Here is a 13258-nt window from a genome sequence, read left to right as displayed (position 1 = left end):
GGCTACTGCGCACACAATTCACAAACACAGAAAATAATTTTTTTTTTGGTTTGGACTGGAGTGTACTTTCGGGGGTTACAGCACCCTTAACGGTCAAGCCAGCCGGCCCTTTACTTATGACACAGGCGCACGCTTGGCACTACTTTGTTGATGCACGTGCGGCTACTGCGCACACAATTCACAAACACAGAAAATAATTTTTTTTTTGGTTTGGACTGGAGTGTACTTTCGGGGGTTACAGCACCCTTAACGGTCAAGCCAGCCGGCCCTTTACTTATGACACAGGCGCACGCTTGGCACTACTTTGTTGATGCACGTGCGGCTACTGCGCACACAATTCACAAACACAGAAAATATATTTTTTTTTAGCACTTGGGGGGAGCACCCCTGATGGACAGAGCACCCCCTGGACAACACTACAGCACCTCTTTAGGACTGGGACACTGCACAGGACTTTGGAGTGGACACAGCCCCTATGGAGAACTGACTGCACAACACAGTCCAGCCAGCCCCTATGGACTTTGAAGTAGTGGACACAGCCCCTATTAACAACAGCAGCACAGCACAACACAGCCAGCCCCTATGGACTTTGAAGTAGTGGACAACAGCAGCACTACACTACACTACACTACACAGCCCTAACTCCCACCCTCCCTCTTCACTGTCCACAGCCGAGTGAGAAAATGGCGCCGACGTGGGTACCTTATATAGGATCCAAAACCCGCGAGACTCGGAAGGCGGGATGATGACGTTTTGCCTCGATTTCAGATCCGAGTCAGGCGGGAAAAGTCGAGCCTCATTCGGATCGGACTCGGATCGGGGGGGCTCGGGGGGGTTCGGATTTCAGAAATCCGAACCCGCTCACCCGTAATCCAAATGATTTAAAAGGTATATAATTCTGGTTAATACTTTGAGAGTTCATATATATATTAATTATAATAGGTTATTTAATGATAAAAATAGAATATTTGCTTCCAAAATATGAGGGTAAAACTGGCAATTGCCTGCAGGTACAAGCAGGAAAAAAGGAAAATAACCTACCCCTCTTCAGCCGCGAAAAGCTGAGGTCGGTGAAAAGCACGTTGATTTCGCCTCATTCACCTGTTTGGACGTGATGTTTTTGCCATGCGTGTCCCCGCTTTACTCCCTATTCAATTCCAAAACAGGCGAAAATGCGGATAGGCGGATGTTTTTTGGGGGAAATCAGTCTGTACCCCCAAAAAAGCCTCACTGACCCTGGGAATCAATATAGAAGAGTATTAATAGCCCTAATAAAAGTATTTAGTGATCTTATATTGAGTGAAAGGGCTGTTATATGCATGTTGGCATAAGTGTGAAAAAAATTATATAAAGCCATGTTTTTTGAGAAAAATAAGTACCGTAATTAAATTTGGGTTACATGCAAATGGGTACTAGTATATTTTGGTGTTTCTAAAGTGAAGATTTAAAAAATAAAAAAAACACACCTGCTGCAGCCTCCTGCAATCCTAAAATCACCTGTCTCAGCCTTATAGCCCCCTAAAAAAACCAGGCCCTCTACTTTTTACCCATTTTCCAACACTTTTTTCATTTTTGCCCCAAAAATTACATGTCTTTTTTGGGGTAAATTAAGATAATTTTTTAATTATTTTTGCCTAATTAGTTATTAGGGGGGCGTCCAAAGGTTTCTGAACCAAGGGCCTGATTCAGACCTGCTCGCAAGCGCTATGCGCTCGCAAGCGGGTCGATGGTGGGGCACTGCGCAGGCGCGGCGTGCGCAAACCCCGGAGCGAGTGAGAAATTCACTCGCTCCGGGGCTCGCTACAAACGGGGCGGCTGTCGGTGTTGATCGACAGCTCCCCCCGTTTTTTAGGCGGATTGGGGGGGTGGCTGGCCAAACGGAGGCGTTCCCAAAGGAACGCCTGCCATTTGGGGGCGGCCCTACTGACATCACTTTTGATGTCAGTAGTTGAGCTTCCTGCTCTATTAGAGCAGGAAGCTCACTGGGGCTTGCGGGAACGAGACCCTACCACAAGGGTCTTGTAGCAAGCCCGATGGTCTCGACCTTCGAGACCATCACCTGGCCGCTTGCAAAAGCTGTGGGTGGTCATCCACAACTTAGCAAGCGGCCAGGAATCCGTTTTTTTTTTAAAAAGCGGCCGCCCTAATTCAGAGTGAGCGTGTGCTTTTTGCGAGCAGCTCTGAATCAAGGCCAAAGGGCCTGATTCAGAGCCGGACGCTCTGACCAGAGTGTTCGCTCTGAATCAGGGCCCTCCTACCTGAAAATGGAGCGGCCTCCTAGCCGCTCGCATAGCTGTGGGTGACCACCCACAGCATATGCGAGCAGCCAAAAAGAGATGACCATCGCGACCATCGGGCTTGCGACGAGACCCTGCGGTAGGGTCTCGCTGCCGCAAGCCCAGGTGTGATTTTGGCTCTATCAGAGCCAAAATCACTCCCTCTGACATCACTACTGAATTCGGTGGGGCCGGCTTCAGACGGTAGGCAATCCCATGGGAACGCCTCCGTCTGGCAGCCACACCCCCGGCACGAACCACCAAAGGGGGCGTGCTGTCAATCAACATCGACAGCACGCTCCCTTTGGTGCGAGACCCGGAGCGACGGAGAGCCCGTCGCTATCCGGGTCTCGCGAATGTGCACGACGGAGCTCCCTCCGTCGTGCGCATGCGCAGTGGGGCAACATCGACCCGCTTGCGAGCGTCCTTTGCTCGCGAGCGGGTCTGAATGACCCCCAAAGTCCCCACATTTGTACCCCAAAATATGGATTTTTCATTTCTTTTCTCCTTTCTTTTGCTGGAGAAACATTTTCACCTGTTTTTGCTTATGAAGTTTTTGCCTAGGCGAAAACATCCTGGAATTGAATACAGAGATACTTTGAAAACAGGCGAAAAGTGCAAATAGGACAAAACTTTTCGCCAATCGCGGCTTTTCGCCCATGATTGAATTTGGCCCTAGATCTGAGAAGGGCCTCTCGAACAAAAATTATGTAAAATGTGATGTATTAATGGTTTATGGCATTATGGTAAGTGTATCATATATTCACATAGGCCCTCATTCAGAGCCGCTCGTTAGCGGCAGTACGCTCGTTCCGAGCGATGTTTGCACATCTGCGCATGCGTACGCTTTTTAGTACGCATGCGCGAACCAGTCAGTGCGGCCGAAAATCGTTTGTATGCTATATAGCGAGTGCCTGCTATTTTGAGTGACAGAATGAGGCGTATGTGGGTGGTAACAGGGGAAGGTGCTTGAAAATGGGGAGTGGAGATCCGAACGCAGGCGTGCTTAAAGGTCAAAACGGGCGTTTTATGGGTGTGTATATTTAAAACAGCAGCGTCAATGACCACGTCACTGGGTTATTTTATAGCCAGAACTGCTCGCAAATTTGTGGTAGCAAACACCAACCACAAGAATAGCGAGCAGTTCATACGCTGGTCGATGTACTCGATTAATCTAATAAATAGCGGACATGACGTATGGTGCGAGCGGCCAGGGGGCGTTTTTAACAGATAAACGAGCGTATGTTTTGCTCGTTCGTTCAGGCTTAGAGGTGTGAACAGACTGCAATGTGCGTACGGATCATTTGAATAGCCACCCCTTGTTTTTAAACGAACGACCGCAAATAGCGAACGGCTCTGAATGAGGGCCATAGTCAGTGAAAGAAATGAAGACCGCTATTATCTGAAATTCACAGACTCCAATATCTCAAAGTCCGTCGCTCCTAAAGGATATATACCACAGTTGCAAAACACATTTGCATTCCAAATAGCTCTTTCAGTAATCAGCATAGAGATCATCCACAGCAGATTGAACTGGAGTTTGCATTTAATCATAGCAGTCTGTGGACAACTGTACGTGAATAGGTTGCTTGAAAGTTCAAGTCTGTGGAGCTTCTGTTAAATGTCTGCGTCTGACAGGAGTAGGTGTGATGTGGAGGCGGCAAGCCTCTCGGCACTCTACACCAGCAAGTGCATATCAAATACAGATAGCCTCTAGATGCAGAAAACAAGTGCCATGTTGTTATATTGACATGAACATGCTCCCGTGTTAACTGTATAACTCACGTGCGGCACCCCACAGTTTAAAGATAGCGAATCAGACACTACTGGTTATTTCAACTTATTAATATTTAACCATTGATTATCAGCATAGGCGAAACTGGGGGGTGGTCTGAGGGTGCACCGGACCACCCATTAGCCCGATCACCATACCTAATCTAGGCAACAGTGCCTATTTGAGCGGTATGCAATCGGGAAGCCAACTGCCTAAATACCGGCAGTCGGCTTCCCGAATGTCATATCCCGGCAAGGGTGAAATGCCGGGCGTCTAGATGTCGACGCCCGCATTTCCCCGACGCCGGGAGAACGACGCCTGGCATCCTGATCGTAGTGATGCCGGGCGCCGCGAGCGGACAGCCGCAGGGGGGAGGGTTAGGTTTAGGGCTCCCGGGGGGGACTTAGGGTTAGGCACCCCCCGGGAGGGTTAGGGTTAGGTTAGGGGGAGGGAGGGTTAGGGTTAGGCACCCCCGGGGGAGACTTAGGGTTAGGCACCCCCCCGGGGGACTTAGGTTTAGGCAGCGGGGAAGGGGGTGGTTAGGGTTAGGCACTTAGAGGGGGGATTAGGGTTAGGCACTTGGGGGGGAAGTTAGGGTTAGGCACCCCTAAGGAGGGTTAGGGTTAGGGGGGTTAGGTTAGTAGATACTCACCTTTCCACGATCGGGATTTCCAGCGCTGTCGGGCTTCTGCTGCTTCGAACTCTGCTCATGTCGGGCTGCCGCTGACGGGAATCGAACCGCCGGACATGCGGCCGGCAGTATTTCATACCCATTCCATTTGAGCCGGGCGTCTGCTGCAGCCTGCATAGAGAAACAGTGCTGGCCGTGAGCCAATCAGAAGCGGCCGCTCCTGATTGGCTGTCGTTTTGTAAGCTGTGATTGGCAGATCACAAACCTGCCAATCACAGAGTCGGGGGCGTGGAGCGGCACAGCGCATAGGCTGCACAGCGTGGAGCCAGTGAGAAAGCCTGGGAGCCTGTGAGGGGGAGAAGAGGAAGTGATCTGCGGGTAGGAGACTCAGACGTCATATGCAGTGAGATCTGACCCGAAAATCGGGTGCCGCTCCCGACCTCCCAGGAAGGCAGGCAATTCTCCCGGCTGCCGCTCACCCTTACTATCCCCCCGATATAACCCCTGCAGCCCCCACAGCGGGGGGGGGACGGTGACGCGATTCGCGTCATTTTGGCCCCGCCCCCTGCTTCACAATGCCTATTTTATCGGCATTGTGTAGCGGGGGCGAGGCCAAACTGATGCGATCGCGTGACTCCACCCCCGCTACGCCCACAGGTGATGTCACCCGGCTGGCCACTCCCCCTGGTCTTGGCCACGCCCCCCTGCCCTGCCGATCTGGCTGCTCCCTCCCGGAAGGAGCAGCCAGAAAGTCGGCAGGTATGCCTTATGGACGCTCGCATAGCTGTGGCTTACCACCCACAGCTATAGCGAGCGTCCATGATGATGGTCGCGATGGTCTTGACCATCGCGACCATCGGGCTTGCGACGGAGACCCTGCAGTAGGGTCTCGCTGCCGCAAGCCCTGGAGTGATTTTGGCTCTATCAGAGCCAAAATCACTCCCACTGACATCACTAGTGATGTCAGTGGAGCCGGCTTGAGACGGTAGGCGTTCCCATGGAACGCCCCCGGCACGCCCACCAAAGGGGGCGTGCTTTCAATCAACATCGATAGCACGCCCCCTTTGGTGTGAGACCCGGAGCGATGGTGAGCCCGTCGCTCACCAGGTCTTGTGCATGCGCACGACGGAGCTCCCTCCGTCGTGCGCATGCGCAGTGGGGAACATCGACCCACTTGCGAGCATCCTGCCGCTCGCGAGCGGGTCTGAATGACCCCCACAGAGCTATAAAAGCACTGTAGCTCGCTGGAGGCTAGATACACAGGCCAGGAGTGTTATAGCTCTGTGGCTCACAGGAATACACAGGAGACTTGGAACACAGGCAGGAATGTTATAGCTCTGTGGCTCACAGGCAGGGGCGTAACTAGAAAGTTGTGGGCCCCATAGCAAAATCTTGAAAGGGTCCCCCCTCTCCCCCAAACTACTATGCTGTGAATTTTGAAAAATACAATATTTACTATTGTCCCTGGTGAGTGCACTCTTTTCTCACAAAGAATGTGTGTCTGGGTGTGTGTGTCGCGGTGCACTCATAGAGGGAACGGGGCATACCTTTAGTCAGGCACTGCATGGAGGCTCAGGTTCCAGGGACCAGGATACCTTCCAATCAGCAGAAGCAGCCAGCCCCGATAATCAGCGGCAGCCGGACAGCTCAGTCACCACGATCACCCCCGCCTGACTGCCTTCATGGAGCACAGCATATGACAGATGCTGTTCGGCATGATGGTGCGGCGGCCACGGTCCGATGCTGCCTAGCCCGACCCTTACACATAGCCTCATGGGATTTGTAGTTCATTTTTAACTGCTCAGAGTCTGAACTATAGAAGATAAACTACAAATCCCATGTGCCAGTGCTACTCTTATTCATTTCCTGGCCGGCTGACTGGGTGCCTTGGACTCACAGGTGAGTGGTGACCAATCCGTGCGTGACTACTAGGTGCAGGGGGAGCGGCGGGCCCTGGAAGCAGCCCGGGCCCCATAGCAGCCGCACCCCCTGTACCCATGGTAGTTACGCCACTGCTCACAGGAATGACTCTGGAGACTTGGAACACAGGCAGGAATGTTATAGCTCTGTGGCTCACAGGATAATACACAGGAGACTTGGAACACAGGCAGGAATGTTATAGCTCTGCTGCTCACTGGAAAGCACTGGAACAATGGCTTGGAATCCGAGGGAACCTGAAACAAAACTCAACTAGTAAACTAGGATTGACAACTGTTGATCAGGCAACTTCCTGGAGTTCTGGAGGCGGATTTATACCCAGGGGTAGCAGATTACTGGAGCACAGCGTCAGCTGACTGAGATCATGCTACCATTGGTTAGGAGGACTGTCACATGAGAGGAACTGTCATGGCAGCGCCCATGATGGGAACTCCGATCCCCAAAACACACAGCCAACCATGGAAGTCCGCAAAAGCGCCTAAGGTAGAATACTCAGCATCACACCCCTCATTGCACCAGGCGTCTGACCACAAGGAAGTCAGGGGAAGCCGGCACAGAGGTAAGAGATAGCCGATCCTAGGCTGAACCCTGACAGTAAGGGGGTGCTGTGTGAGGGGGCAGTGTGATCTGTAAGGGGGTGCTGTGTGATCTGTAAGGGGGTGCTGTGTGAGAGGGAGCAGTGTGATCTGTAAGGGGGTGCTGTGTGAGGGGGGCAGTGTGATCTGTAAGGGGGTGCTGTGTGATCTGTAAGGGAGTGCTGTGTGAGAGGAAGCAGTGTGATCTGTAAGGGGGTGCTGTCTGAGGGGGGCAGTGTGATCTGTAAGGGGGTGCTGTGTGAGGGGGCACTGTGATCTGTAAGGGTGTGCTGTGTGAGGGGGCAGTGTGATCTGTGAGAAGGGGTGCTGTGTGAGAGGGAGCAGTGTGATCTGTAAGGGGGTGCTGTGTGAGGGGGCAGTGTGATCTGTAAGGGGGTGCTGTGTGATCTGTAAGGGGGTGCTGTGTGAGGTGGCAGTGCCATCTGTAAGGGGGTGCTGTGTGAGGGGGCAGTGTGACCTGCAAGGGGGTGCTGTGTGAGGGGGGCAGTGTCATCTGTAAGAGGGTGCTGTGTGAGGGGGCAGTGGGTGTGTGAGGCTATAGAGGGCATTGTGTGTTTGAAGCTATGGTGGCAACATGCATTTGTGAGGCTTTGTGTCAGCGTGTGCGAGAGGCTTTGGGGGCAGCGTGTGTGAGGCTATAGGGGGGCATTGACTATGTGTGAGGCTATGGGGGACAGCATGTGTGTGAGGCTATGGTGGCAGTGTGTGTCTGAGTCTATGGGACCTGCCACAATAAAGGGGCCCACTGCGGGCCGTAGCACAGAAGGGATTCTGTCCGGCAGGAGGATAGGAGCCCTCCCTTTTGCTCCCAATCCCTTCCAGAGTCCCCAGCGCTTCCTCCCTCTCTGCTAGTGACCTCCCTCTCCTCTGGCTCAGGTATCCTCCGCTGCTCTCCTGGCTGCCTGGAGCTCCTTGCTGCTCTGATTATCTAGCGACTGCAGTGTGCAGTTGCTGTGGTGTTGGGATTTTTGCAGCTGGTGGTCCCCGGTGCAGGCACGGATCGGCTCTCTCTTCCTCATCTAGGGATCTCCCTGTGCATTATTCCTCCAGCTATCTCCCTGATGGACCATCGCTGCTGACTCGGACCTCCTCAGCCTGACGTCCTTAGGCTGCCTCAGGTACTGACGCTTATTTCTCTTCTGCCCCTAGCAGCATTTGGCCAGGTGCTAGCTGAGTTTATTTCTTGCTCCTGACCCTATTGCTGAAGATTGTGCCCCCCTTTATGACTTTTTGCTGTGGGACTGATTAGAGTTCCCTCCTGTTTGCTGATCTATCATCTTTGACTTCCTACAGGTTCTGTGCCTAGCGACGCAGCCTCTATTACTGCTGGGTAATTCCATGGTAACTCACGTTACAAAGCGACATAGCAAACAGTCAGCAACTCTTGTATACAGTCTTCCAAAGCATGACTCGTCTCATCACTTTCTCAGCAAACAAAACCAACCTCATACAAACTGCTGCTGTTGACAGTCATGCACACACACCATGTCACCCTGCAACATAAGTTACCATGGAATGACCCTGCTCTCCCTCCAGGCCTACCAATATTTACAGCCTCTCGCCATCATCCACAGCCTCTCCCAGTCACCCACAACCTCTCCTACTTACTTACAGCCTCTCCCCCTATCCCACAGCACCCTCTCACTATCACTCTTGCCTCTCCAAGTCACACACAGCCTCTCCCCATCACCGTCTGCCTTTCCCGTCACCATCTACCCCTCACTTACTGCCTCTCCTTGTCATCTTGTGGAAACAGCATATCCTGTGAGACCACGCCCCTTGCAGTGAGGCCACACCCCTTTCTTGGGAGCATGCACACCAAAGGCGCGCACATATAACAGTGTAAAAAAAAATATCTGGCACGGGTCAAAAACTGGGACCACCCATTACCAGATCTCTAGTTTCGCCTATGATATCAGCTCTGCTATGTTGTTTATTTAATGGTCTCCTTTTCTGGGGGTCTTCTGCGCTTTGGGCCCTGTGAGCAGCAGCAGAGTCTAAGGGGTATATATACTAAAGTGCAGGCTTTTAGAAGTGGAGATGTTGCCCATAGCAACCAATCAGATTCTAGCTGTTATCTTCTAGGAGGTGCCAGATAAATGATAAGTAGAATCTGACTGGTTACTATGGGCAACATCTCCACTTCTAAAAACCTGCACTTTATTAAATATACCCCTAAGGTCCCTATTTACTATAAAGGTCCATCGGCTACGGTTTAATTATGTATCCAACTTGGGGAATGTGGCAGTGGTTTGTGCAAAGGTACAGGGGCAATTCAGCATGTACTGTTAGGTAGACTGGATAAAAATCAGTGGTTCCCCGATCTAAATGTTAAATTATAACAACATGAAATACTTCCAATCAATTATTTAAAAATTATTTTCTGCAGCTATCATGTAATAAATATTTTTTTAAAAAGACAGAGCAAATTGCTTTATTATTTACTGTATAACGTGGAGGCTGCGTTTTATGAATATTTATAAAGTGATCAATTAGAAGAACATGGAGGTGCATTAATAGGAACAGTCAAACATCAGCCAGTTAGGGCAGGAGATTGACATCTCTTGAGCGTTTAATAATTATCTAATGATAAAATAATTCATACGCAGACACAATGTTTTAATTCTTTCGCTGTGGTAATTATAATTATTATCTTTTAGTTTAAGAGGGAACAACATGTTTACAGTTTGCCCCTAGAAGTGATATGTCTTCTGTTCATGTATATTGCCCGGAGTGCCCCCTGTCCGACCTCAACTAGAAATTAAATGGGCCAGCAGTCAGCTGGAGGAGCAGTCTGCGAAGAGCTCCTACGGTATACAGTATGTATTTGGTACTGGACAGGAAGGTCCCTTCCACACCACAAATAAAAATACAAACACATGGAGGAACAATACTACGAGCTATGGATAAATACAGGACGTTTTCACATACATTATTCACCTTTGGTCATATTCTACATCCAGGGCTAATTTTCAGCAGGAACAAGCTGGAAAGCTGTTCCTGAACCTCCCATTAACTATGACCTCGGGGCCCATTTATCATATTCCTCGAAAACACCTGTGTTGGGGGGATATCCGCAAATATTTAGCATCCCCCAGATGTATTGTGGGGAGACCACAGGAGATATCAGCTGTCCCTCCATTTCCAAAGGCCGCTGCAACCCCCATAGGTATGAGGATGCAATGCTGTTGGATATATCCGCATTCCGGAGCTTGGCGTCCACAGCTAATGGCATCTAAAGATGGTGTCGTGCTGCTCTAGCCCATGGGCTGCACATCGCAAAAATTACTAGGAAAGGGTTCTGGAGGAAGCTTCCTCTGTAATGGCCGCCACACATGCGCTCGAGTCACAGCACAGGAGTGGAAAGAACGCTGACGAGGTCACTTCACCCTGGGTGCATCGCAGGGTGCTAATTAATACATACCGGCGCTATGTTTACATATTGCAATGCGATCATGCACTCTAATAATCACGGCCAGATCGCATTGGGTACAATGGGCCTGATTCAGAGCCACTCGTAAGCGGCAGCTCGTTCGCTCCGAGCGATGTTTGGCCAACTGCGCATGCGTACAGATCGTTATACGCATGCACGAACCAGTCAGTGCGGTCGAAATTCATGTGCTCGCAAAATAGCGAATGCCTGATAATTTGAGTGACAGAATGAGGCGTATGTGGGTGGTAACAGGGGAAGGTGCTTGAAAACGGGGAGTGGAAATCAGAACGCAGGCGTGCTTAAAGGTCAAAACGGGCGTTTTATGGGTGTGCATAATTAAAACAGCAGCGTCATTGACCACGTCACTGGGTTATTTTTTAGCCAGAACTGCTCGCAAAATTGTGGTAGCAAAAACCGACCACAAGAATAGCGAGCAGTTCATACCCTGTTCGATGTACTCGATTAATCTAATAAATAGCGGACGTGACGTAGGATGCGAGCGGCCAGGGGGCGTAGTTTCCCAAAAAACGACCGCAAGTTTTGTACGCTCGTTCAGACCTAGAGGCGTGAACAGACCGCAAACAGCGAACGGTTCATTTGAATAGCCACCCCTATTTTCTGGACGAGCGAGCGCTAATTGCGTCCGGCTCTGAATCAGGGCCAATATGTGATCATTGATAAATGGACCCCTTAATCAGGAATGGAATTCCTGAACCTGTCCTGGTACAAAATGTCTCGCTGATATATATATATATATATATAATATATATATATCGCTGATGCAATCACTTTGTTTTGTGCTGCAGGACCTCAGGTGGCCTATGTCACATGTGCAGTCATCTGCTATAGGCTACAAAAAAGATAACACTAGCTAAAAGTAGGGATGTGCAGGCTCGGATAGGTTCGAGTTTGCACGTTGAGTTCGGATTTTTCCCTCCAAAAAAACGGAACTCAGAAAGAGGCTAAACGTCATCTTACATGGACGAACATCATCATTCCTGGACTTTTGACCAGGAATGATGATGTTCGTCCATGTAAGATGACGTTTAGCCTCTTTCTGAGTTCCGTTTTTTTGGAGGGAAAAATCCGAACTCAACGTGCAAACTCGAACCTATCCGAGCCTGCACATCCCTAGCTAAAAGTGGTGTTAGCTACTGCGGCCAAGCTTCAGAATGTGAAGTAAATTTCACAAAATAGCAGAGGCTACTGCAGCATTCCTCCCAACTTACCAGAAATTGAAATCGGGATCCTGGTACGTGTTGAGTCATGGCTTCGTGATAGGGGTGCGGCCTCTTGGGTAATGCCATCTCTGCAAGTCATGCCCCCCATTTCGGCATGCCCCCAGTCCCGCTCTCCACTGAATAGCCATGTGGGTGAGCACGGCATCTATTAAGCACTTGCTCTGCTAAGTAGGGCAGCGTGTGAGAGGAGGCCTCCCAATATTCCCCCTTACCATGGGACACTGCGGGTGGGACAGTGTCCAAAAAGCGGGACTGTCCCATCAAAATCAGTATGGTTGGGAAGTATGCTATTGAGATTGGAAACAGGGGAACCATAGCAGATATCTCCAATATCCCCTACCTACTGTGCATCGAAGGGATATGTCACGCCTGAGGGTGTCACGACCAGAGTTTCTCGGCATGGTGGTCGACGGGTATTACCTGTGAGGTCAGTATGGTGGGGGGCGGGAGGCGTCTGGCGGAGGCGCTGGTGTTTGGCGAGGGGCGTTGGCTGTGCGTGGTTCTGTGCGGGCATGTTGTCACTTTGGGCTGGTGAGGCCAGGTGGTACTTCTGTTCCGCTCTGGCATGGGCGCCGCCATCTTGCCTCCAGTCACGTGACCTAATCGCCCAAACCTGGTTTGTCACATGCTCTCTCTGGCCAGTCACGGCACAGCACTTGGTATTTAGGGAGGTTCAGAGCCTCACTTCATTGCCAGTGCAACGTGTTTCTCAGCATAGCTGAGAGAGAGTTCCCTGTGCTCACCACCTGTTTCCTGTGATACGCTACCTGCCTGCCTGCTTGTCTTCTCCTACCCCGCTGGACTACCCTGCATCCTACCCTTGCTTGATAACCTGAGTCTGCTGTTCACCCTGCACCTTGCCTCCACTGACATTCTGCTGGATGATTTTCCCTGCATTTTTCATTTCAACCACTACACCTGATTTCCCTGCCTGTCAATAACTGGACATTTCCCTATTAACCAGACACTCACATTGCTGGACAAGTCTTTTTCCACCACCCTCACAAGACCCGGATACTGGACTGCTCCTATCTGTCACTACCTGGACTTTTACTCATTGCATTCACCTCAGTTCCCATTTGCACTTTAGTGCCATCCCTGGACTTATTTTCTCCCATTGTTCGTGAATACCAAACCACTTATTAAAAGTTCTTTAAATCTGCTTCTGTGTCTGCTTCTATCACCACCCCAGGCCCACAACAAAACCAGGACATCACAGAGGGTTAGTGGGAGGCTGAAGAGTAGATTTGAGAGGCATGAAGGAATGTAGGTGGCTTGAGTCAGGACTTCCTCATGTATTGATGTGAGGAGGTAGAGATATGGCATGAACAGGAATAGAATGTCTTTATTGAAAAGCAGGTTGGAATGG

Source organism: Taudactylus pleione, unplaced genomic scaffold, assembly GCF_031769625.1.
Source record: "Taudactylus pleione unplaced genomic scaffold, aTauple2 ptg000562l, whole genome shotgun sequence".
Classification (NCBI taxonomy): Eukaryota; Metazoa; Chordata; class Amphibia; order Anura; family Myobatrachidae; genus Taudactylus; species Taudactylus pleione.
This window is presented reverse-complemented; position numbering follows the sequence as displayed.